This window comes from Bos indicus, chromosome 29 (assembly GCF_029378745.1).
Source record: "Bos indicus isolate NIAB-ARS_2022 breed Sahiwal x Tharparkar chromosome 29, NIAB-ARS_B.indTharparkar_mat_pri_1.0, whole genome shotgun sequence".
NCBI classification, from domain to species: Eukaryota; Metazoa; Chordata; class Mammalia; order Artiodactyla; family Bovidae; genus Bos; species Bos indicus.
Window position 1 is genome coordinate 32726036 of NC_091788.1, and position 26942 is coordinate 32752977.

Genomic DNA, 26942 nt, shown 5'->3' on the forward strand with positions numbered 1-26942 from the left:
AATCCCATGACAAACTATAATGGAAAAGAATATTTAAAAAGAAATGTATGTATATATATTTCTTTTTAAATGTTCTTATGTATGTTGTTATTGTTTAGTTGCTAAGTCGTGTCTGACTCTTTGGGACCCCATGGACTGTAGCCTGCCAGGCTCCTCTGTCAGGAAGATTGCCTGAAGAAGGAAATGGCAACTCACTCCAGTAATATTGCCTGGGAAATCCCATGGACAAAGGAGCTTGGCGGGATACAGTCTATGAGGTGCCAAATAGTCAGACACAGCTGAGTAACTGAGCACACACACACACATATATATGTGTGTGTAACTGTATCACTTTGCAGAAATTGACAGACTTTGCAGAAATTAACAAAACATTATAAATCAAGTATATATTTCAATGAAAAATTTTAATAAAATAATGGAGAATTTTTCAAAGAAACAGAAGAATTTTTCAATGTAGACGTGACTTGCAGGAAGAGGCAACATAAAGAAATCAGGAAGTCTCTTTGCTAGTAGTACATCAGGGATTCTAGAAGGTTCTATATGAGCAACAGTGAAGGTATTGCCCATCGGACCAGGTGTTACACAGGACCCGTGGAGATGTGCCTGGGCCCCTCCCCACCCCGCCCGCCACAGCCCCACTGCCCAGGGTTACCCTCATGAACTCCAGGGTGGGGGACTGGGGAGCGTCCACAGCGCAGAGGCAAGACTAGCATCTTTCTGTGTGTGCTTGCCTTCTCTCCGTCCCCCAACACAGCCGGGCCTGGAAATGGTTCAGCATCTGGACACTAGTCACCAGCAAAATATGCATGGCCTTTACAGTGTCTGCATTTGGAAATTAGCCTGTCTGTGGTCTGGCTGTTGGTGTCCCTGCAGTCCCCTCATCCACAGGGCTAAGCCGGCAAAGACAGCACCCACTGCACCGTCAGCTCCTGCCCAAGCTCTGTCCAGAGTGAAGCAGGCGGACAAGGGGATTAAAAAGGCCTGCTTCCCAGAACAGCATCCCCAGAGAGCTGAGGAAGGGGACGACGGTCCAGGCAAGGGTGGGGTCTGCAGGGCTGGCACCCTGGGGAGAAGTGCCCCAGAGCCTTTGGAATAGAACAAGAGTAACAGCTAGATGATGCGAAGAGCAGCCTCACTGGAAAAGACCCTGATGCTGAGAAAGATTGAGGGCAGGAGGAGAAGGGGCCGACAGAGGATGAGATGCTGGATGACATCACCGACTCAATGGATATGAGTTTGAGCACACTAACTTCAGGAGGTAGTGAAGGATGGGGAGCCTGGTTGCTGCAGTGCATGAGGTTGCAGAGTAGGACACGACTGAGCAACTGAACAGCAACAGTAAGAAGGCAGTGAGGGGCTGGTGAGGGGATAAAGCATCTCTGGGAGCTCTAGGACAGGAAAGAAGCTTTGAGGTGGCTCATTTATGGGGTAGACCCAGGCTGCTTGAAGAAAAACTTAGCCAGGGGAGATGGTCAGAAGTGGCTGTTCCTCCCTGGTCCAGGCTTAAACTTAGAAGCAGATAGCTGCACCTTCAAAACACCAGAGAGAGTGGGATTGTGGAGGACTCACCTACCTGGTTCAAGAACATGAGATCAAGAGTGAGGGGCTCGTGACTGCCTTCTGCCCCCGAACCCCTCCCCTGAGAGCCAGGTGTGAGTTCCTGTCTGTGTAAAGAAATACTTCCTTCTGAAACCCATCCCTACCACTCAGCACCTGGACACCCAGCTTCTTCCTGATGCCTAACCCACATCCTCAGGCTGAGATTTGAATCTACTGTCACCTAACCTTCAGCAGGTGTGAGAAAACCAGCCCTCTCCATGTTAGAAAGCAATTTTAGCCCACATCTCTCATCGACCTTCTCAAATGACAGCCTGTTTCTCAGCTTCCCTTCACTGTCACTAGACTCAAATCCTTTGGAAGGAATTTGCCCACTCCATGCCGAGTGATGAATCTCTCTGCTCACATCGCTCTGGGCACAAGCCTGGCCTGGGCCCTTTTCCCTCCCCTCCCCACACTCCCACTCACAAGTTCCTTAAAGAAGCATCTTTGTCTGTAAAAATCCAAAACGACAAACAGCTTCAGAGGCCAGAGGAAGGCATGTGCGATAAAAAGGTAAATAAAATCCAAACCTACAACACACTTCTACTTCTCAGCCAGCCCCTTTCCCCAGGAGACTTCATCTTGTCCTTGTCTTGACAGTGGTGAGCGTCCGCACAGCTCTCACTCCCAGTGGTCTAGGACAAAGGAGTGTGAGAACCTAGACTCAAAGGGTTGCTCAGATGGGTGCAGGTAAGCACTCTGAGTTAGAATCTCTCAGAGGTACCCTCTTTTGCTGTTGTTCAGTCACTCAGTCATGTCTGACTCTTTGCAATCCTGTGGACTGCACCACACCAGGCTTCCCTGTCCTTCACCATCTCCCAGACTTTGCTCAGACTCAGGTCCATTGAGTTGCTGATACTATCCAACCATCTCATCCTCTGTCACCCCCTTCTCCTCCTGCAGCATCAGGGTCTTTTCTATGAGTCAGCTCTTCACATCAGATGTCTCTCTACTCCATCAAAAGGGATGGAGCAGTTGGGAGAGTGGATAAGTCTTCTCTCCTTGACCCCCTCACCCCCACCTCACTGGGGCAGCCCAGGAAATAGACTGGGTGGGAGGGGAAAGCCCAGCCCCTTCAGACAGAATGTGCCCCCACTCATGCTTCCCTTGTTCTTTCCTGTCTGAACTCCCAGGAGCCTGAAATTTCTGCAAGGAAGGGACAGGGTGCTCACACTTTGGAAAAGTCGGGCACATGGTGGAATTCCCCAGAGGTCTTCCTAGGTGATCCTCTGACCACTCCTGTGACTTATCTCTGACTGTCTCCACTCCATGCTTGATTCATCAGCTGTCCCACCCTTCCCAGCCAGCCTCTGAATCCCCTGGTCCCTGACTTGGTCGAATGCCTTCCAGCACAAGACTGGGATTACTGTTATCTCTCCCAGCATCTCACCAGTGACTTGGACTCCAAAAGGCCACACCGCACAGAATTCTTTTCCTGTGAGAAGCTAGCAACAGTTCTTCATACTTTCCGAGCTCTGTCAAGCCCCTCAAGGACACGTGGCAGATCTGGACAGAGCCAGAAAGCTCCCAAGAATTTAATCAAGGGCAGCAAAGCATGAGTCTCCCCCGAGGGTAGTCACCTGAGAGAGCGGTGCTGGTTCCAGCTGCAAAGATGGTTTAGCCTGTTGCTTTCAGTGGTGTTGTGTTGCATATTTAAATCTGCCCCTAGGGATACAGTAGCACATTGGTATACCGCCCTGCCCCCCATAGATGAAATTCCCAACCTGACCCAAGAAACACTGATGGTTGTGCAGTTAGAAAAGAGAGAGGGGCCGCAGATGGACATTGGAAAATTCTGAATATATGAAAATTTCTGGTTTGTATTTCAGAGTACTCAAAACGAATGTTCTATTAAAGCCTAAGGGGTGACCTGCCTCTGTGAGTGTTTAGGAGTCTGGGTAACTGCAGCTTAGAGCCTGGGCAGACACACGGCCACCAGAGCAGACCACACACAGGGAGACCAATTTAGGAAAAAAATGACAGGTTACCTTGAGGGAGGAAGTCATCAATCTAAAGCCCTACATGGTAAATTCAGATTTCTGCTTTTCCTGTGGGTTCTAGAAAGTCTTGGACTCTTTTAGGCCTTAGTTTCTTCTTTCCTACCATGAGTGAGCTGGAGCATTTGAACCCTTAGGATGACTCTTTAAAATGTGTATGTGTGTAAGTAAATTACTTTGCTGTACACCTAAAATGAACAACATTGTAAATCAACTACACACCACTACAAAATTAAAATCTGCCAAAAGAAAAAAAATTTAGCTCCCATGATTTTTTTTTTAATGGGATGGCACTGGTTGGGTTTTATATAACAGCCAAAATCCTTTTAGAGTTTTTGAGAAGGAACTATTCCTTGATAGGATCATCTTTAGATGCTCGTTGGTCTTGAATTTGCCCATTGTCTGCATTATTCTTGGCTTCTTTGTGTTCTTCAGACAGAACCAGGGACTTTTAGGGATGAGGACCTCCCTCCCATTGTCTGCTCATGGATTCTGACAAGGCATCGGCAATGATGGGGAGAATTCTCTGAACATCTTTCATCACAGAGCCAGCAAGGATGGCTTAGGACCCTCCATATGCAGCAGGGAATAGAATTCTCTGAGCCCCATGACCTTGGGTTATGTTTTGTTCCTTGTTAACTTTTCTAGGTCTACCTCCTACATGTCTCCCATGAATTTTTCCTTCATCTTTTTTTTTTTTTGAAGGTATTTGCTTTTGCAATGGCAACCCACTCCAGTACTCTTGCCTGGAAAATCCCATGGATGGCGGAGCCTGATGGGTCCATGGGGTCGCTAAGAGTTGGAGATAACTGAGCGACTTCACTTTCGCTTTTCACTTTCATGCACTGGAGAAGGAAATGGCAACCCACTCCAGTGTTCTTGCCTGGAGAATCCCAGGGACGGGGGAGCCTGGTTGGCTGCCGTCTATGGGGTCGCACAGAGTCGGACACGACTGAAGCAATTTATCAGCAGTAGCAGCAGCTTTTATTCCATTTTTTTTTTCCAGTTCCCACATATGCTCCCTGTTTATTCATGAAGATTATGAACTATTAATACCTGATCAAGCCAAATCACTTTTGCTGTCTGGAGCAGAGCTAGAATTACTCGTGAATCATACATAATCCAGGAGATAGAGTAGACTGGGAAGATCTGATCCTTTTCTCTCTTTTTTTAGATTTTTTTTTTTTTTCCTGGTACTGACTCTCTTGTGGCTCGCAGGCTTAGTTGTCCCTTGGCATGTTCCCCAACCAGGGATCAAACCCACATCACCTGCACTGGAAGGTAGATCCTTAACTACTGGATCACCCAGGAGGTCCCTGGTTCTTTCTCTTTACTTTTGGCTTTAGACTAAGTCATCACTGCCTGGTACTTTGTCTTCTCAACCTATATAATTTTAATGACCTTATTGGCCTTGAGATGAAGGTAGATGGAGGGTCCCTTGGAGCTATTCCTTAACGCCTTTATCAGGCTGAGCATCACCTCCACCTCTGAGAAGGCTGAGCTGATGTGGAGGAAAGTGATGGTGGCAAATAGAGCCATTACAACTGATTAACGTAGTCAACTATCCTCAGTTAACTATTGAACAAACTTTCATTTCTATGCGAAGAAATTCACTCAACTGGGCTTGAACTTGCAACACAAAGTATATTCTGGCACAGTCTTCTTCTCAGGCCTCACAGAAACTAAGCTGAAACACTGTGAGTCCTTGTGGGGACCCCAGGAGTTACTTCATCTCCAGGAAAAGGAGTCCTAGGGGCCCCTGAAGGTGGCTACTCTGACATGAGTGCGTCCACACTTAAAGTCCAGTGTGCTGTTTCCTCCAGGTATTTTGAGCTGTGAGATCTCAGTAGTCCACAGCCTGTCACCCGCCTGTTGAGTGGAAGGGGGAGGGACGTTTGGTGGATCTTGGGGTCAGACGGACTCACTGCCTGTGGGACCAGCCCTGAGCATCTCAGATGCTGTGATAGGATGGGGGTCACACGGACTCAGATGCTGTCCTCTCCCCATCATGGCCAGGAGGGCCCAGAGTGAGTGACCATGCCTGAGATGTCAGTGCCTCCACTGACCCCAGCAAGGGATAATCATCTTATCAGTGTCATTCTGTTCCCTGTAGCCCGTTGGAAAGAAACTCAGGAATTCTGACTTCACTTACCCTCCCTTTCTCTCCATCATTTTGCTGTGCTGTGTGCTTAGTCACTTAGTTGTGTCCAGCTCTGTGAGACCCCATGGACTGGGGCCCACCAGGCACCTCTGCCCATGGGGATCCCCCAAGCAAGAATACTGGAGTAGGTTGCCATGCCCTTCTCCAGAGGATTTTCCCAACCCAGGGATTGAATCCAGGTCTCCCGCATTGCAGGCAGATTCTTTACCATCTGAGCCACCAGGGAAGCCCATGAATACTGGAATAGGTAGCCTATCCCTTCTCTAGGGGATCTTCCTGACCCAGAAATCGACCCGGGGTCTCCTGCATTGCAGGCAGATTCTTTGCCAGCTGAACTACCAGGGAAGCCAATACTTCCCTGCAAAATGGGCCTGAAAATAGACTGACTCATAGGAATAGGGCTTCCCAGGTGGTGCTAGTGGTTAAAAAACCTGACTCCCAAAGCAGGAGACATAAGAGACATGGATTTGATCCCTGGGTCAGCAAGATCCCTTGGAGGAGGGCATGGCAACCCACTCCAGTATTCTTGCCTGGGAAATCCCATGGACAGAGGAGCCTGGCGGGTCACAGTCCATAGGGTCACACAGAGGTGGACATGACTGAAGCGGCTTAGTATACATGCATGCATAGAAAAACCCACATGGAAGACATCTCAGCATCTGCTCAGTGTGAGTGGGGAATGCTTTGCAGCAATTAATGGTGCATAGAGTAATCTTTTTAGAACCTTCACAGAGGCCTCTAATGCTCAGTGATTCTGTTATTATTTCTAATATTGTCTCATCTGTTTGCTCCACAGTTGGGAGGGACACATTTTCTGCCCTGCCTCCTAAGGGTTGACAGCGGGACTCAGCAGAGACCTAGAGCAATGCCCTGTCTAGGGCTGGGCACTCGGGGCAAGGAGAAGGAAACACAGGCTCACTTTGCTGAAGACGTGCTTTCTCGGCAGACAGGCAGTTGCTCATTTTGGTGATGGAGGAAAACAAATGACCAGGGATTTCACTTCTGAGGTGGGGGTCCCTGAAAGGCCAGCCCCCTAGCCTACACAGTGTCCACCTCCCATGAGGTCCAAGGCTGTTAACTTATTTCTCTGGGTTCAAGAGGCCATGTGGCTTGAGGGTAAGTATACAGAAAATGCTTTTTTCTACTCAAAGTTTGCTCATCATTTGGACTTTGGGGAAATTTCCAGAATGAGACCAGCTAACCCTCAGGTTCCCATGTTCAGGGCTATACTTCATCCTCGAAGCCAGCGTGCCCCAAATCTTGTGCATTCTGCCTTTTAGTAATTTCCCAACTGGTTTCCCAGAAATTGTCTTATCCCAGCCCAACTCACCTGGCACTTTGCACACAAAGCAGCTTTTCTAAGTTGTAAATATGACCTCACATGGCTTCCCACTGCCTTCAAGACTGTGCTGCTCTCGTGGGTATCGTACACAAGGTCCCTCATCACGGGCGCTCGCCCTGCAGCCTCGTCTTTCTTCTCCCCTCCCCGTCCACCCACTCCAGCCACAGTAGCCCCACATCCCCTGAAGATGTCACATTTTCTCATGCCTCTGTGTTTTTGTAAATACTACCTCGTATTCAGGAATGTCCTTCCTCTCGCCCCCACCAGTCCCATCCTGCCCACCCAGGGAGTTGAGGACTACCCTTCCACACAGGCAGTGATTATATCATGACTACATTGGGCACTTGCCCCACTCAAGTTTAACAGTCTATCTCCATGTACCCAAGCCCTGAACAGTAACTGCCATGAGAACAAGGGCTATTCAATAATACCTAGGACTTCGCAGAGCTCCCAGAACACAATGGGTGCTCATTCTAAGCTTGTTGAAAGGCAAATGAGGAAAAAATACCCGTATGTCTAAGACTAATAGTAATGAAGAGGGCAATAATGAAGAGAAGAAAATAGGATGAGCATCTTGAATTTTAGAACCAAGAGGAGTAGGATTTGGGTCAAACTCAGGCCCTATAAGCAATCCCAGGGAGAACTCAAAGAGGAAGAATTAAGAAGCATTCACGCCATGGAAACCACGGGACAAGTAAGAGGCAAAGCATGTGATCAAAGCTGATTCCTTGGGAAATCACTGAGCTGTGAAAAGGTCCAGGGTAGATTTGTAACCTGGCACAGAAAAAAATGAATTGCTGGGAAAAGGAAAGAAGACATGCATGAGAAATCCTGACTCTCAGCTCTGCAGAGCATTTCTTGGCAATTACAGCATCTTATGTATTAAAAAAAAAAAAACACATACAGAAAAAATGCCACCAACAGCATCAAAGCTCAGAGAACCATTTACAAGTCATCCGCCCCCTGTGCTGACCTGCAGATTCAGCCCACACCTGAGCTGACTTGAGGTCCTCCTTACTGAGGGATAGGGAAGGGGACAGGAAGCATCTTCGTGCCTTACATATTAAAATAAATTTTTTTTCCTAATGGTTCATTACTTCACAAAGCACCTTCCCCAGCCCCCCACCGTGTTTGGAAAAACTGAAGCTAACTTAGTGAGAATACATTTTCAAAAAACAGGCCAGAGTAAGGCAAGACAAGCTAAGCCCATGACCGAAGGGCATCAGGCAGTGGACTAAGTTAAGTCCTTGTCAAAAACAGCACGCTTCCCGTCACCGTGCCTGGCTCCATTTGCATGCCCAGCTACAGTAAAAAGCAAACACGTTCTTCCTAAACCTTACCAATTGCTAAAGACAAATATTTTTGGAGCCGCTATGCACAGCATCTGTACAACATGGTTGTTTGGAGAAGGGGACTGCAGATCTGCTTGTTCTCAGGCTCGTAGAAAGCAGAGCACAGGGAACAGGTGTCGTGCACCGTCAGAGCACCCATACGGCTGACGCTGAACAAACCTGGAGGATCCCAGATGACTTAACTTGGAATCAAGCAACATTTCATCAAATGAAGGAAAGGCATTTGGGTGCAGGTAAGCCAAGCGTCTTATTAATACTAACGTGTTCCACTCAAACAAGGCTTCAGCCTCTTGCACAGTGGACCTCGCTAGCACCTTTGTGTGCATGCATGCTAAGGCACTTCAGTCGTGTCTGACTCTTTGCAGTCCTATGGACTGTAACCTGCCAGGCTCTGCTGTCCTTGGGCTTCTCCAGGCAAGAATACTGGAGGGGGTTGCCATGCCCTCCTCCAGGACTAGCGCCTTACCCTCTGCCAAAATGACAGCAAAGGCAGAGAGACGTCTGCCCTTGCAGGGGCTGACGCTGTCAGGGACACAAGTCCATGCAGGTCTCCACCACCATGAGGAGGCAGTGAAGCTAGGCATGACACTCAGGGCTGTGGAACCACGAAGGGCGGCCAGGACGGAGCTCATGGCTCATCATTCATTTGCAAACAGAAGACCCACAGCATCAAGTGACGGAGTTAAAATCACACCATTATAATCTGGGAACAGAGAACAGTCCTGTCTAGATTTGAAATGGGGAAATGAAGACTAAATTTCCACCAGAATTAACTTCTTCTTTCCCCAAAGGGGCAATATGGCATTTCTCCGCTTACCTCATGGATTGCCAGCATGAATGCAGAGACAAAAGCTCAGTTCCTTGGTCCCCGAGAGAGCAGCCAGGTCCTTGATGTGAGTGAGTCCTTGCACCTTTGGTCCCAAGAGTTTGGATGGCACGGGTGAAGGGGCCCAGGGCCCTGTTGGTTTTTATGAGTCTGTGGGTCAGCTCAGACCGGCTGCCAACTCATCTGTATGCAATGGCTCTCAAAGAACACAGTTTACTTAGAACCGGATCCAACAAGAGGAGGCGTGGCGGGTAAGTGGGCAGGATACAGCAGAGGTGTTGAGCCGCCAGGGCTAATTATGAGGGATCTGTTTATGGAACTGTACTGGAACCAGTGTGCTGCGGCTGAGTGTCCCAGACAAACACACGCACGAAGGCTAGATGCTGCCGGGTCGGGGAGGAGCCCTTCAAAGCTTCTGCTCCATGACTCCTCTGTGGTCACAGCTCAGGCTGATCTGACTGTCCCTTGGCCATCATCACCCACCGTAGTTTCAGTTCAGTGTAGAACTCTGTAGCCAAAGATTTACAGTAGAGCTGACTGGGAAGGAAGCCCTACAGGACCAACTTTTCACCTGGGGACAAGGTCCTAGCTTCTCTCCCTGGAGTCTAGAATAGAGAGTGAGGTCATGGAGGTGACAGACTGGGCACGCACTTGGCATTGAGTGACTGTTCCAGAAATCAGCACACCCCAGGGTCTGCTTTCTTTCCTTTTTCCCATCCCACCCTCGAGGGTCATCTCACTCTGGCTCACACATCTTGTCTTATACTCTCTTATGGGTGTGACACAGGGGTCAGTGTTCCCCCTGCCCTGGTGGTCTTTGTGGGCCTTCACTCACTCCACTGCTGGTCACCACTGGAGCATCAGAAAGCGGTCCCCCTAGTAAACTATCACTCTGCACTCGTGGAGTATTGGGAGGTCAATACAGGCACCCTTCACCCTCTGGTCTCCACTCAACACCTCACAAGACTGTTGTTGTTCAGTCACTCAGTCCTGTCCGATTCCTCTGTCCTCCACAATTCAGCACCAGGGCTCTCATCTTCAATTTCAGAGCAGGAGGCCAAGGAGCCACAGAGTCCCGGGTCAGCATGAGTCACAGAGATGCCTTTCATTCTCCCAATCAGCCTCCAGATAACTGAAAACACGAACACACACCTCTTGCAAAGCTAAACGCTAATTCTCCAGTCAGTGCAGAACCACTCAAAATGAGGAAAACAAAGGGTTCCTTAAGTGCCTCATTCATTTGCAAGTCAGGTCCCTTGCAGGATGGAGCCAGAGCGTCTCATTATTTTGGAGAACAGGTAGCTATTTTACCTCCATTCCCCCTCTCCCCTTGCCCCCCATACAGACCAGCCCCTGGGGACCAGCTGGGAATTAGAAAGAGGGTGTTGCTAGGCAACCTGGAGGGCAGGGCTGCTGACTCTCCCAGTTCCAGGCATCTTGCTCATAATAGGGAAGGTGAATCAGATGGAATATTGCATCTTCCATAGAACCAACATGGATCGTTTTCTCAGTCTCTCCTCCTGCCTTCATGGGGAAGTCCTGCTCCTGCTCCCCCATCTGCTGCTTCTCCCACCTCCGTGGTCACAGACACAGTCCTCCTTGCCCTGGCAGCCTGGGACAGTGAGCAGAGGGCCTTTCTCCCTGGCTTTACCCAGGTCCCACTTTGCTGGTGCTCACAGGAATTAACTCCTCAAACACAGCCTGGAGCCCCAACCTCCACACCTGAGCTGGGGGACCAGAGCTCATGGAAGGCTTTTCTTTTCCTTTTCTTTAAAGAAATTTGGAGCATTGCAAAGGTATTATTCCATTCATGACTAATATTCCAAGGGGAGCAACTTATATAAACAGTAGGTCTTTGGAGGGGCTTCCCATGTGGCTCAGTGGGTAAAAGAATCTGCCTTCAATGTAGGAGACCCAGGTTTGATCCCTGAGTTGGGAAGATCCCCTGGAGGAGGAAATGGCAACCCACTCCAGTATTCTTGCCTGGAGAATCCCACGGACAGAGGAGACTTGCAGGCTGTAGTCCGTGGGGTCTCAAAGAGTCAGACACGGCTGAGCGACTAAACAACAGCAGCAATAAACCTGCAAGCTGTCTCCCTGCACATAATGGGGAGGGGATTCCCTGTGTCCCAGGCTACTGCCTTCTACAGATGTGGCTGGCGTCCTCTGATTCAGGAAGGGCAGGAAAGGCCATTCCACAACAAGCAAACACATCGTCCCTCAGACCAGCCTCCAGCTCCTGAGTGGGCAGGACAGAGGGACTTCTGCTGGAAGATGTTCTTTCATCTTTGTGCCTCGGTTTTTTTTTTTTTTTTTAAGAGAACCAGTGTCTGGTGAAAGAGATGGTACAATGTGAACATGTCTGCCCCAGAAGAGAAGTAGGTTATCCCACTGAGGTGACAAAAAAGCAAGAGCACCGTCACACGGGCTTCCCAAGGAATGGTTTTGAGAAGCCCGTGTGCAAGAGATGAAAAGCTTTCCTCCGAAACACTGACTGCCTTTTGAAGAGGGTAGCACCCCCACTGCCCTGTGAAAAATTCCAGGTCAAGGGACATTAAAAAAAAAAATAGGGTGGAACAAAGGGAGAATTTTGACAGTTCTGTTTCATTCACTAAAGGCTTGTTGAGGGCCTTTCTGTAGAAGCCACAGCACCAGGCACTTGGCGAATTACAACATGAATAAATCATGGTGCCTGCCCTCAAGAGTTTAAGGCTTTATAGAGGAAAAGACATCATGGGCACAATAAGGCATAAATGCGTGGGAAGCATCATGAATAAATGGAAGAAGAGTTTTACTTTTAGCTGAGGGAGCCTCCAAGAGCTGGTGGTGCTTAGCAGGATGCTATTGGCGGGAGTGGGGTAGGATTATACCAGGTGGTCTTGGAAGGTGGGGAGTGGATGAAGGAGAAGTAGCTTGGAGGCTGGAGAACAAAGGTGAGTTGGGGGCTTGTGGGTGGGCATAAGACCAGGGGTCCTTCCAAGATCTGTTGGAAGCCCAGAGGGAAGGGCCCAAAGCACCCCCTCATTCGACGTGGCAGCAACACTGGCCTGAGGTTTCCTAGGATTTCAGTCCAGTGTCCTGGGCATTTTGTTCCAGATTCTCAGTTGCTCACACGTGTGGCCATAAAATCAGAAGTCAAGACAAATGAGTTCACACGATCCCAGCCAGTCACCCCTGTGTTTGTTGAATGCCCAGGGGAGGCGGGGAGGGCTGCCCAGGGAGCAGATGCCCCTCAAGCCAGGACTTGGCATGCACTTTCTCCCAGGCTCGCACATTTATGGGGGTCAGCTTCTTGCCTCAGGCACGCAAACCCTGGCTCTGGAAACTGCCGACTTCTGCAGTGATGCAGCACAGGTGCCAGTCCAGCGACCTTGAAGTTGATGGCTTTGTGGCCAAAGTGGCGGACGTGACAATCATTTCATACCATGGGTGACCAGCCCTGCACCTCATTGCTCAAAGATCCACCCACGACGCATGTCCATGGTTGTCAGAACCTGTCGTACCTACAGGACAGACCATGAAGCCCAAACTCTCCCAGCATGTAAAGAACCTGGATTCCACTCACCAACACTGTTTTTCTGTTTTGACTGTGCCATGCAGCCTGTGGGATTTTAATTCCCCCACCAGGGATTGACCCTGGGGTAGAAAATGGCAACCCACTCCTGTATTCTTGCCTGGAGAATCCCACAGACAGAAGAGCCTGGCAGGCTACAGTCCATGGGGTCGCAAAGAGTCGGACATGACTGAGCAACTTAGTATGCACACACCAGGGATTGAACCCAGGCCCTCGGCAGTGAAAGCGCAGAGTCCTAACCACTGGCCAGCCAGAGAAGCCTTCAAAAATATGGATTCCAAAAAGCAGGTGGCACTGGCCTTCCAGCCTAGGTCCCTGCTGTCTCTCAGCCCCACAGCAACTTTGGGTGCCAGGTCATGAGGATTGTATTCAGGAGGACGAAACGGGCCTTAGAATAAGAGCCTCAAGTTCGGGGTGTAGCCTCAGAGAGCTCAGGTTGTAGGAAAAACACTGAACTTGGAATCAGAAAATCTGAGTTTGAGGTTGGCTGTCACATTGGGGTGATTACATAACCTTGCGGAGTCTCAGCTTCCTCATCTGAAAAAGAGACAAATTGCACTCACCTTATAAGTGGAAGTGCCTTGTTATTGCTAAGTGCTGTATAAACACCACTTACTATTTCATCATTATGCATAATACTAAAATCAAATAGAAGGAGAAACTAGGAATCCTGGTTTAGTTCTAAGTCCTGCACCAATGAATGCACAGAAGAGGTCACGCCATGGTCCCTACACTGTGAAGTGTGAATAGAGACCATTGTCCCTGGTGGTCTGGGGTTGGGGGGGCTTCAGGGCTGTGGGAATGGAGGTGCTGGGTGGCTGGGGTACTCATCAGTGAACAGAGAGCACAGATAGGGCCTGACCTAGGCTTGGGAACAATTGTGTAACATGAATGCTGATGCATGGTTAGTTCAGTTCAGTTCAGTCACTCAGTCGTGTCCAACGCTTTGCAAACACATGGACTGCAGTACGCCAGGCTTCCCTTTCCATCACCAACTCCCAGAGCTTACTCAAACTCATATCCATTGATTTGGTGATGCCATCCAACCATCTCATCGTCTGTCGTCCCTTCCTCCTCCCACCTTCAAGTTTTCCCAGCATCAGGGTCTTTTCCAATGAGTCAGTTCTTTGCATCAGGTGGCCAAAGTATTGGAATTTCAGCTTCAGCATCAGTTCTTCCAATGAATATTCAGGACTGATTTCCTTTAGGATTGACTGGTTAGATCTCCTTGCAGCCTGAGAGACTCTCAAGAGTCTTCTCCAACATCACAGTTCAAAAGCATCAGTTCTTTGACACTCAGCTTTCTTTATGGTCCAACTCTCACATCCATACATGACTACTGGAAAAACCATAGCTTTGACTAGACGAACCTTTGTTGGCAAAGCAATGTCTCTGCTTTTCAGTAAGCTGTCTAAATTGGTCATAACTTTTCTTTCAAGGAGCAAGTGTCTTTAATTTCATGGCTGCAGTCACCATCTGCAGTGATTTTTGAGCCCCCCAAAATAAAGTCTGTCACTGTTTCCATCATTTCCCCATCTATTTGCCATGAAATGATGGGACCAGATGCCATGATCTTTGTTTCCTGAATGTTGAGTTTTAAGCCAACTTTTTCACTCTCCTCTTTCACTTTCATCAAGAGGCTCTTTAGTTCCTCTTCACTTTCTGCCATAAGGGTGGTATCGTCTGCATATTTGAGGTTATTGATATTTCTCCTGGGAATCTTGATTCCAGCTTGTGCTTCTTCTAGCCCAGCGTTTCTCATGATGTACTCTGCATATAAGTTAAATAAGCAGGGTGACAATATACAGCCTTGATGTACTCCTTTCCTGATTTGAACCAGTCTGTTTTTCCATGTCCAGTTCTAACTGTTGCTTCTTGATCTGCTTACAGATTTCTCAGGAGGCAGGTCAGGTGGTCTGGTGTTCCCATATCTCTAAGAATTTTCCACAATTTGTTGTGATCCACACAGTCAAAGGCTTTGGCACAGTCAGTAAAGCAGAAGTAGTTGTGCTTCTGGAACTCTTGCTTTTTTGATGATCCAACAGATGATGGCAATTTGATCTCTGGTTCCTCTGCCTTTTCTAAAAGCAGCTTGAACATCTGGAAATTCACAGTTCACGTACTATTGAGGCCTGGCTTGGAGAATTTTGAGCATTACTTGACTAGTGTGTGAGATGAGTGCAATTGTGCGGTAGTTTGAGCATTCTTTGGCATTGCCTTTCTTTGGGATTGGAATGAAAACTGACCTTTTCCAGTCCTGTGGCCACTGTGGAGTTTTCCAAATTTGCAGGCATATTGAGTGCAGCACTTTCACAGCATCATCTTTTAGGATTTGAAATAGCTCAACTGGAATTCCATCACCTCCACTAGCTTTGTTCATAGTGATGCTTCCTAAGGCCTACTTGACTTCACATTCCAGGATGTCTGGCTCTAGGTGAGTGATCACATCATCATGATGATCTGGGTCATGAAGATCTTTTTGTATAGTTTTTCTGTGTATTCCTGCCACCTCTTCTTAATATCTTCTGCTTCTGTTAGGTCCATACCATTTCTGCCCTTTCTTAATAAAATGAAAAAAAAAAGAGAGAGAGAATCCCAATGAATTCTGCTCTTTAAAAGCATCTCCACATTACCTGTAAAACAACCATCACAGTAGCCTCCTGTTTTCAATCTGATCCTTTGCAAAGCACTTTTGTGAACATGGCCTTGTGTGATCATTTAAACAAGGGCAAGAAGCTACAGAAGAAGGCAAGTGATGTTCCTGGCCTCGCGTCTCTGTGTCCGGTTAAGAATCATGTCCTCGATACGGCAGCTGCCCTGGAATAGAGGTGATGCGGTCTATTCTCATCACCACCACTATCTATGCAAACCTCCCCTCCCCAACCCCGTCCTGACCTTGCCCCTCCTCCCCGGCTCTCTCACCAGAAGCCATGAGTGCCCTCCCCAGGTGCCCTCCAGTCCTCACTTGCAAATCCTCAGTGGAGGAGAAAGGTCCCACCCACCACTCTCCAACAGCTTCAGGGCTTGGTTTCTTCTTTTACAAAAAGTCACTGGAGCGAAATGACGGCCAGGTTCTCTGTGGATAAGGTGAGGTGAATTTTCTGGGAACAAGTGCCCAGTGGGTGTTTTCTGAGGTCACTAGAAAAGGAGGCAGAGCAGTCTTTTTCTGTGACAGCTCAACAGCCACCTTACATGATTCTTCAATCCCACAGAAGGTGTGACCATCATCAGAGAGGTTCGGGACATCTCATTCAGAGCCTGTCATCTAGCAAAGGACGAGGTTCCCTGGCTCAGTACAATCTCATGTGGCCAGGGTGTCTGGGGAGGGTTTGAGCAGCTGCGGCCAGAGAGAGGAGGAGTACAGGGAGAATTTGAACTCCTCGAGAAAAATCTTCATGCAAAGAGCGAGCCGATGGATGTGAATGAAAGAACATCCCCAGGTGCACTGTCACACATGCACCTTCTAGGGAAGGGCAAGCTCATTCAATAGACTCCCACATTCCAGTCCATTGACCATGACCTGCTTCTTGTTCAACAGCCAAGACCAATAATCACCTAGTTGATCTACAATTCATGCCCTTTGCTGGATTCCAGGCTCACCTAGCAAGGTTCCCATCACGAGCTGGCCTCCCTTCTGGCTTCCCGTGTGTAGGGAGAGATGTGTTGACTTGATGTGAATTCCACCTCCCAGCACAGAGTGGTCACAGCAAATTAATGCGTTAGTTGACATTAGGAAGTCAGACCTGAACCAGTGTTCTTGGGGAGATGGTTGTGCTCAAAAATCAGGTGACTGAACTTGCAGTGGGGGTCTTGGCAAATGCTCTCAGTCAGGCTCTCCAACCTCCGGGATCGAATGCCTGATTATCTGAGGTGGAGCTGGTGCAATATGAATAGAAATGAAGTGCATAATAAATATAACCCACTTAAATCATCCCCAAACCATCCTCCCTCTCCAGTCTGTGGAAAAATTATCTTCCATAAAAGCAGTCTCTGGTGCCCAAAAGGTTGGGGACCACTTAGTAAGTGATGTCACTTTCTGGGGTCTCTTGGAAGACAGCCGACTTTACACCCATGGAGACACCTGAGCATCACCATTAGCTGTGTATCCTTTCTCTATAAACTTGCATCACTATTTATGTATCTGCTACCACAAGGGGAGACATCGCTCTGGGCAGGGGCTATGATCTTATTCATTCCTGCACATTCAGAACCTGGCACAGTATCTGCTGCAGAGCAAGGGGTCAACCAATGTCTGCAGGATGGATGATTAAAAATGAATGAATGACTTGAGTTAAAGAGAGTGATTTAAAGAAATGCTTCTGCTTGTACTCTCATCTGAAATCCTAATCCAATAACAGTTCTTCAACAGTTGTTAGCCATCAAAAGTAAAAAGAACCAGAGAGGAGACAATAGCAGCAATATTTTTGAAAACCAGAAAACTGACTCATTCTATGCTTGGACAGGAAGAAACCAGGACCAGCACAATTATAACATCAGAATTCAAAAAAGTGTAGCGCAGTCCACCACTGGAGGTGAAGGGTGAACAGGCAGCTAGAAGGAGGAGGATCGATTGAGTCTGCTTAAGAAGGATCCTCTCCCTGACTTGGCCCCAGGCAAGAAGTCTCTCCCAGCTTCCCTGGCACAAGACTGGAGGTTTATTCTCTAGGATAAAGCAAAGTGCCTCTGGGTGGAGAGGGCTTGACATGACACCAATTGGGATGGGCTTTAACATCTGAGAAAAGCAAAGCTAAGTAAACACACCCAGCTATCAAAGCCCCCAGATCTAGTCCCCAACTTGATTCCAGACACCAGCTCTCAGGACTTGACCTTCCAAACCAGAGACTGAGAGAATTGGTCCTGAGGAATCTGAATATCTCCAAAAGGAAAAAGTACTAACAGAGGGTCCTGCACTGAAATGGTCCAGACAGAGCATCCTCCAGAGAGCTTGAGAGCTGTCAGACCCCATTCTCGGGGCCCAGGTTACCAGGTGTCTAAGGAGCAAAAACAAATAGGCATGAAGATAAAACAAATAGCCATGACGAAGCATCTTGGAGGAAACGGAGACTACACAGGGAGAAGAAACCGCAAATGAAAGGACGCTGCCAAAATAGTGAGAATTAGAATCAGAGACGGGGGTTCTCAGAAATAAAAAATAGGAAAGCAAAACCAAAAATCTCAGAAGAAAGTGTGAAAGAAAATGTTGAGGAAATCTACAGGAGCATAGACGAAAACACAGAAAGATGAAATTGGGAGAGAAAAGATAAAGAAATGAGGGCTTTCTGAGCTTCAAATTCTAAGTGAGAGGAATTTCAGAGTGAGGGAATGGACCAGGAAGAAGGAAACCGTCAAAGAAATGTGGCCAGAACATTTCCCAGAATGCAAGGCGATGATGAAAAGAACTGCCTCGCGGGGACATCCCCGGTGACCCAGGGGTTAAGCCTATGCTTTCAAAGCAGGGGGCGCTGGTTTGATCCGTTCTGAGCGAACCAAGATCCCACATGCCAGGAAGAACAGCCAAAAACTTAAAAAAGAAAAGAGCTGCTTCGTGTCTAGCACAACAGGTATAAATATTTCTCCACCAACCAGGCCCCATTTCTCTGAAATTTCAGAACACCACGGACAAAGGGAGGGTCTCGCTTGTTTTCAGAAAGGAAAGAGAGGACGGGTGAAAGGTCCAGGCGTGAATCCTGCTGTGGACACCTCAACAAGACGATGGAAAGGTGAAAGAAAACCAAGACATCTGTGAAATGTTCTGAAGGAAAACGATCTCCAATCTAGAGTCCTATATGTAGCCAAGCTGTCAATCAAGTAGAACAGAGTCATTTTCACATAAGCAAAGTCTCAAAAAATTCACTTTGAATGCTCTCCTTCCCAAGAAACAGCTGCAGAATGTGTCCCTCCAAAGTGGAAGCATGAACCAAGAAAGAAAAATGCAGGAGACACAGGAAACAGGGGATGCAGTCGGGGGTGGGGGCAGTGGGAGGGTGAGGGGTTGAGGGAAAAGAGATGCCAGGGGCCAACTGTGCTCCAGCAGAGAGTAAGTAACCCATCCAGACCAAAGGGAGTGGACGGCTCCTGGCGAGATCTCTCCAAGAGACAGAGTGACTCAGATGGTAAAAAATCTGCCTGCAATGCAGGAGACTTGGGTTAGATCTCTGGGTTGAGAAGATCCCTTGGAAGAGGAAATGGCAACGCACTCCAGTATTCTTGCCTGGAGAATTCCATGGACAGAGGAGCCTGGTGTGCTACAGTCCCCCAGGTCCCAAAGAATCAGACATGACTGACTTTCACTTCACTTCACATTACTGGACATTTTGAGAAGAGACTGAAGTTGTAGGTGAAGACATTTTCTTGATATTGATGATGAGAGCAAAGAAAACCAAGAAAATTAGTGATGCCAACAAAAGGTTGTGCAGAAAATAAAAAGTAATCTGATTTACTGCATGGATCAGCTATGAGTAGAATTGTATAGTCATGATAACATTGAACCTGAATATTTATTGAAAAAATACCTATTGGGAGCATGGAAGATGGGAAGAGTGTGCACAGGTGGTAGGGATGGGGAGGAGAGAGCTATTCAAAAGTTCTATCTCCAGTGGTAGTCTCTCAGAGCAAAGCATCTAAGTATTACTACAGATGAAGCACTTAGGTTTTCCAAGTGGCTCAGTGGTCAAGAATCCGCCTGCCAAACGGGAGATTTGGGTTCCATCCCTGGATTGGGAAGATCCCCTGGAAAAGGAAACGGCAGCCCACTCCAGTATTCTTGCCTGGAAAACCCCATGGACAGAAAAGCCTGGTGGGCTACAGTTCATGGGGTCCCAAGGAGTCAGACATGACTTAGCAACTGAGCACGCAGGCAGCACTTACACAGGGGTAAAACCACGGGGAAAAGATAACCAAAAAAGAGGAAAGATGGTAGCTTCTGGGAGAAGGGGGAGGAGGAGATCTGACTTTTTCATATCAAACTAGTTAGAACAATGTGATGCTTTGAATAAAGACATCTGCAAGTTTAATAAAACCAAAACCGAAGGTTGCGATCAATGAGGCAATAATGTATGCTATCTACCGAGAAATCCTTTTCAACCACTAGATGGTGCTATTGGCCCCTTGTGGAATTTGCCATTGCCGGTCCAGGGCTTGCTGGTCAGTAATTCTACTGGGTTTTCCCCCAAACAGAATAAAGTGAGATTTGATCAATAAAGTTAAGAAAGAAGTAAAGTTGTTTGTTCTCTTTTATCTTCAAATAATATCCCTCTTTGTGGAGCAGGAGAAAAATAAATCATTCACTCCTAGTGTTGCAATAATTGAAAGCTGGATGCTGGGTACAAAACCCAGACTCCTCTGGCGGTTGAGTGCCCTGGCTCCTAGGCGCACAGGTGCTGGTCCAATAAAATCGACTGTGTAGCCAATTGTGGTAAATGTTGACCTGGGGCACCTAGGCCTGGATTCAGGAGTAGGAAATTCAGGAACGGGAAGCTGGTGTTGGAAAAGCTGAAGCTACAGTTGTGCTACAACTGGAATTCCATGAACATCCATGAAAGGTGTTCTGGGATTCTTATCCAACAGGTGAGTGCTTACCTGGGGAAGCAGGGCCACAGGTGTGGTGATCAGGCAGGAGCAGGAGGCACACAGCAGGACCTGCAGAGTCGCTAGTGTGTCTGGTAGGCAGAGCAGTGGCTTTTCCCCTCGGCTCCACTGTCCTTGATTTCTCCGGCTCTGCATAAGCAGGGAGCTGTGGGCACATGTTTCTTATCCCCCTGCAGTGTTGAGCACAAGCACTTTTCATGAGTACCATTAGATAAATACTTTATTAAAGATGGAATATGGTACAGCACCCACTCTGATTTCTTGACACCCTCATCCTTTCAGGGTGGGGCCGCCACACCGGTCATTCTGATCAGAACTCTCCATCCAGTTCTGGACCCACCTCTACCTCCTCCTGTTACTGAGTCCAGGCTCTCTCGGCTCGCCACAAGATAAGTCAATGAATCTGAGACGAGGTGTTAGGGTCAGGGAGGGACTTTATTTAGGAATCACCTGACTAAGAAGATGGCAGGCTAGCACCTCAAAATAACCATCGTGTCAGGGCCTGGTTGCCAGGTTCTTTTATGGATAAGAGTGGGGGGAGGTGAAGAAACAAAGCAAAAAGACTATTTGATTTTTGCAGCTGTCCCCCAGCATGGCAGGGGAATGTGTTAGTTTCCCTTCCTTACAGTCCTTCACAGGTGGGTGGCTCAGGTTATCTCCCTGAGGCAGGGCATTATAATAACGAAAAAGGGTTAAAGTCACAGAAGCGGATCCAGTGGGAATTTAAAATTAACCCTACCCAGTCATCCTCCCCAACCCCTAGGCATGAGCATGGTCCCAGGTCTGACTTCTTTGCCTCTCTGTCCTCCTTCAGGTGTCTAAACTGGCCTCAGAGTCCCTGCTCCTCTCCATAGATGGCATATCAAAATCCACGCCTCTGTTCCCAACTCCCTCAACCCCAGACACTCACTCCCTCCTCTTCTCAACAATTCCAAGTGGGCAACTCACCCAGCCTTTGGTCTGAAATCGAGCTCTGCATCTATGCTTTCCAAGCACCCTGCTCCTCCTGCCTTTAGTATTACCATCAGCAGACACACCTGCATTCAGTCAGCGTTTGCTGAATGAGAGATGCCAGGCACTGGGAATTTCAAGGACTTGAAAAAGCAAGGTCGTCCCACCTATACAAGGAACTTGTAGATTGCAGGTGGAGAGGAAAGCCAGGAAACGGAAGCCCCAGCAGACGTGATCAGAGCCTTAGGGAGGGGAGTAGAAGGGGTACCGTGTACTCAGGAAGAGGCAGGTCTGAAGGTCCCCAGAGAGTCTAGGAAGCTTAGCCCGGCTCAGCTCCAAGCCCAGCTCTGCCCCCTGGTCCCCTGATAGGCACTGACGTCTGCTGAATCTTTCTCGGCTGCATCTTCTACCTAGAGCTTTCTCTCTCTCTCTCTCAAACTCTAGTGTGCATGAGAGTCACTCGGGGTGTGTGTGTGTCTCTGTGTGTGTGTATGGTTGCGTGCTAAGTCACTTCAGTCATGTCCAACTCTTTGCGACCCCATGAACTGTAGCCTGCCAGGCTCCTCTGTCCATGGGATTCTCTAGGCAAAAATACTGGAGTCACTCAGGGGATCTTGTTAAAGTGAAACTTCTCTTAGAGCAAGACTAAGGTGGAGCCTGGGATTCTGTGTTTCTTACCTGGGTCCTGGGAGTGGTGCTGATGCGGCTGGACTTGCACCACACTGTGCATCCTCAGGACACTGTGCCTCCTCAGGTCCCATCACCCACTGCCCTTGTCACCACAGGGCAGCATCTGGGTGGAGCCTACAAACGTGCTTCCAGCCCCTTATCCTAGACTGTGCAACATGGTAGCCGCCAACCATCCTGCTTATTTCAATGAAAATGGAATAAGATTAAAAATTCAGTTTTTTATCTGCAGCAACCACATCTTACACATTCAACATGGGCCAGAGACAACAGAACACATGCACAACATCAGTTGCATTGCAAAAGTTGTATTGAATGATGCTGTCTCATCTCTGCTCCACCTAAACTGATTACACTGTGAAACTAGTTATATACCGCTCTCCTCACCAGACTGGAAGCCATTTGAAGGCAAGTTCTGCATTTATCTTGCTGTGGTTTTTTTTTTTTTTTTTTTCCTGTTCTTAGAATCTAACCTTCTTTCATTTGACAACTATTAGTTTCTTACTGTCTATGTGCCAGAAGCTGTGCAAGCTTGGGAACCAGTGGTGCTCAGAGGTGACCCTGGCAAATGCGGTCTCTGCCATGGTGGGGGTCACCAAATAGGTGCTCACTGAAATGAGTGAATAATATGCAAACCACCTCCAGGAAAATCTTCACAGAAATGGCTTTCATAATTCTCTGTGACTCAGAAGTCTTCAACAGATACTTCCCATCTGTGGAGTAAAGTTCAAATTCCATAGCTTGGCATGCAACATCCTTGTGAGAAGCAGCGTTCCATCCATCATGTTACTGCATTAGTGTGCTAGGGTCCCTCTAACAAAATGCCCCAGATCTGGGGGCTTCAACAAAAGAAATTTCCCACAGTTCTGAAGGCTGGAAATCTAGGATCAAGGTGTGGGCAGGTTCAGTTTCTCCTGAGGCCTCTCTCCCTGGCTTGCTGATAGCTGTCTTCTCCCTGAGTCTTCATATAGCCTTGACTATGCTTGTGTGTCTCCCTGTGTGTCAATTTCCTCTCTTTATAAAGATCCAGGCCCCACTGGATTGGGGCCTATTACAACAGACGCATTTTAACTTAATCACCTCTTCAAACGTCCTGTTTCTAAAGACAGTCAGTCTGCAGGACTGGGGCTTAAGGTTTCATCATCTGAATTTGGGGCAGAGACACACAATTCAGCACCTAGCAGTTAGGAATATGACTGTGTAACCTGACAAAACTGGGTTCTGAAATTCACTGTTAAAAACTGTGCCAATGAGGGACTTCCCTGGTGGTCCAGTGGTTAAGACTTCGCCTTCCAATGCATGGGGTGCAGGTTCAATTCCTGGTGGGGTAGATAATATCCCACATGCCTCAGGGCCAACAAACCAGAACACAAAACAAAAGCAATATTGTAACAAACTCAATAAAGGCTTTACAAAATATATTGCTTTTTTTAAAAAAAAAATTCTGTGCCAATGAGAGGATACTTCTCTTGTTTGAGCCTCCTTTTCTCATCATTCTCAGATGAGAAAAGGAGGCTCAAACAAGAGAAGTATCCTGTTATCATCTGAGAATGATGATAACACTACCCCCCTCAGGAGGTTATTAAGAAGCTTAAAAGCACTGTCTTCTGTGAAGCAGAAGAGCTTAGCACATAGTAGTCACTCGGTCGATTACAGCCCCGTCATCACTTCCCACACTTCACCTGCCCTTCATCCCAGTAGCAATCGCTCCCTCGCTGCGGGTCCCTGAGCACTTACCTCCCCGAGGTTCTTTTCATTCAAGCCCCCTCCTCATATTCCAGTTCTAGTCTTCATGCTCCACTTCTCACTGCAGTCAGAGAGCCTTCCATCCCCTGGCTCTGGTAGAGTTACGATCAATTCTACACACCATTCCATCAATTAGCACCTGGGAATTAAAATCCCAAGTTGTTAATTTGTCTGCACATAGGCTGACACTCCCAATTAGATTGTTAGGTATTTTAGATCAAAGCTCATCATTATATTTTTTAGTGCTTATCAAAGTGTCCCAAACGAAGTGGACCTTAACTTACATACAGTCAATATTCATTCATTGAATATATATATATATATACACACACACACATATAAGCATTATATATACATATATATATATAAGCATTATATATAAGCTGGTAAAGAATCCACCTGCAATGCAGGAGACCCCAGTTCGATTCCTAGGTTGGCAAGATCCCCTGGAGAAGGGATAGGCTACCTACTCCAGTATTCCTTGGCTTCCCTCGTGGCTCAGTCAGTAAAGAATTTGCCTGAAATGCGGGAGACCTGGGTTGGATCCCTGGGTTGGGAAGATCTGCTGAAGGAGGGCATGGCAACCCACTCCACTATTCTTGCCTGGAGAAAGAAAATGGACAGAGGAGCCTGGTGGGCTCCATAGGGTCACAAAGAGTTGGACACGACTGAAGTGACTAAGTACACATGCACGCACACACACACACACACACACATATAATGTATATATGGGGAGTGGTGGTTTTAACATAAAGAAACCATGAGAAGGAGACGTATCATTGACTGATACATATCTGCTATTTGTGGATGGGCTGGATGCACAACTAATGTAAGAAGAATTCTCCTGACTTGAGAGAAAAATACTTAAAATATTTGTCTTAGAAGAGTCTTAGTTAGGACTTCAGAGTATAACTCAACAAACTCTTTTAATTAATATTTTATCTGGCTGGAAATATTTATGAGACATTACCAGCCTCATAAATGCAAATGGAATTTCTATAAATAGGAGAAAAAATAATTTCCTGTGTGTCATACTCTGAAGAGAAAACTTTAATTGTGAATTCATCTATTGCTCGATGGAAGTAGGTAAGAAGCAAGGAAGGGTGCACAGAGGCAGTGGTTCTGTGCACTAATTACCATGATGACACACGAGAATTTTCCATTGCTTTTGAACACTGGCCTCATCAATTTCAGACAATGAAGGATGCACTTATACCTTCCAAGCCCCCTGAGTAGTTCTTCAATTGTGTCCCCCATGCTCAAATGTCACCTGTGCTCTTTGAAGGATTTGAGCATGAAAAAGTCAAGGTTCACCTCAATCCGTAACAAGCAGTCAGGAATAGAATCCTATTTCTCTTTTTTTCAGGTCTAGGCTGAGAACTGGACCCAGGTTCTCTGCCTCCTGGCCCAAGGTCTATCACTGTGAGAACATTTTCAAAATAAAATGTTATTACCCTACATTCTGCTTCACAATCAGCCAGGCTTCCACCATCAGAGCAGAAGAAATTCCATGGTCTTTATGCTGAACCCAGGACAGAGCATCTCCTGGGCTCAGGACATGCTTAAAATGTGTGTCATGTGGTCCACAGAAGTGCACCATCAAGACCTCTTGGAGAACTAGAAAATGAAGGACTGAAGAATGTTCTTCTCAGAGCAATAAACCATAAGATCAACCTGTGATGGATGAGCAGGAAGACAGGTTACATCCCCTAAGGGATGAGATTTCCTGGTTAGTCAGAATCACTGCAGCCTCACTCAATAACGACCCTGTGTGGAGAGAGGAGAGGGAGGTCCAGGAAACCTACCTGGCTGCTCTGAGCTCTGTTCCTGGGGAGGGTGCCTGGGCGGTGTGCACACTGATCCAAGGCAAGAGGAGCCCCCATCAGGTTGCTATCGTGAGACTAAACTGTCCAGCCGCTGCCGTGTTGCTATGCTTACAAGAGGGGACAGGTTTGGTGCATCCAGCCCCAAGCATTTGTCACCTCCTTGTAATTAATAAACCAGGTTTCTTGTTTTTGCCAGTATTCACTTGATAAATATTCATGGAAGAGCTGTCAGAGGTGCCGGTCACAGCAAAGTACAGGACAGAGTCCCTGCCCTGATAGACGCTGGTCTCATGCACCTGGTCGGGTGCACCTGTCCCCACGGTGGGGAGACACTCTCAGGATCTAGGGCAGGGGCGTGAGTCCCCAAAGGCTGGGCAATGGCAGAGATGGGCCAGGGAGGCCCCCCCCCTTCCCCACACCACCTCCATGGACCAGTCCTGAGAGAAGCCTGCCACCCCTGCCCAGACAGCAGCCCTCCCTTTCCAGGGGGTCTGAGGTTCCCAGGGGGCTTCCCAACAACTCACAGAAGTTACAGACAGAAGGCAGGGACCCATCTTTGCCCAAGGTGAGGAGAAACCTAAAAGGCACGGAAGGGGGGAGGCGGTCAAGTGATGGCTCTTCATCTTATCTGCTCCAAAGAAAGGTTACTTTGTACTTCCTGCTACTCCTACCAGGCCACAGGCCACCTGCCTCCAGCCAGGGCGAGAGAACTGCCAGGGATGAGCAGGCTGTTTGCTGTTTCTAGACCCGCTCCATCTCCAGTGGAGTCACGGGGACACCCGGACCCTCACTCCACCCACCAGAGCAAGGTCTCCGGGCTGTGGATGCTGCGCCAAGGACTCTGGCCCCTCCAACATCCCAAGGAAAGCCTCCCGCCTGCTAGATTCCCATCTAAGAAGTGCGACTAAATTTTGCCAGCTGCCCCCTCAACACACCGGGGAGAGAAAGAGCAGCCCCTCCAAAGCTGAACCAAGATTTCTGCTCACCTAGTTTCTTCCTTCTTGCGGTCTGCTGCACCGCACCCACTAAACACGCGCGCTCTCACGCGTGCACACGCTCCCACACACGCACCTGCGCGCGCGCACGGATCTCGGCCCTGGGCACCTGCACGACCAGAAGCACAATCCCGCCCCCCCGCCCCCGTACCACCAGTGGGGGTGGCAGGGAGGTGGCCGGAGTCTGGGGGGCGGGGGTGGGGGGACGGAGGGAGAGGGGCCGGCGGGGAAAGGAGCGCAGAGCAGCCAGCCGCCCCCCGCCCCGGGTCTCGCTCCTCCTTCCCCATCCGATTCATTCA

General features: G+C 48.1%; 1 long non-coding RNA gene across 1 annotated transcript; it reads right to left on the bottom strand.

The window, feature by feature from the left end:
• LOC139180591 (uncharacterized) lies at positions 1–26732 on the bottom strand. The gene is made up of 8 exons (XR_011564820.1): positions 26635–26732; positions 25628–26225; positions 23814–23961; positions 22068–22253; positions 20430–20608; positions 9269–15411; positions 3180–3264; positions 1–2234 (listed from the first exon to the last, which is right to left on the bottom strand). It is a non-coding gene; the product is annotated as an uncharacterized lncRNA (long non-coding RNA).
• Positions 26733–26942: the final 210 nt, after the last annotated feature.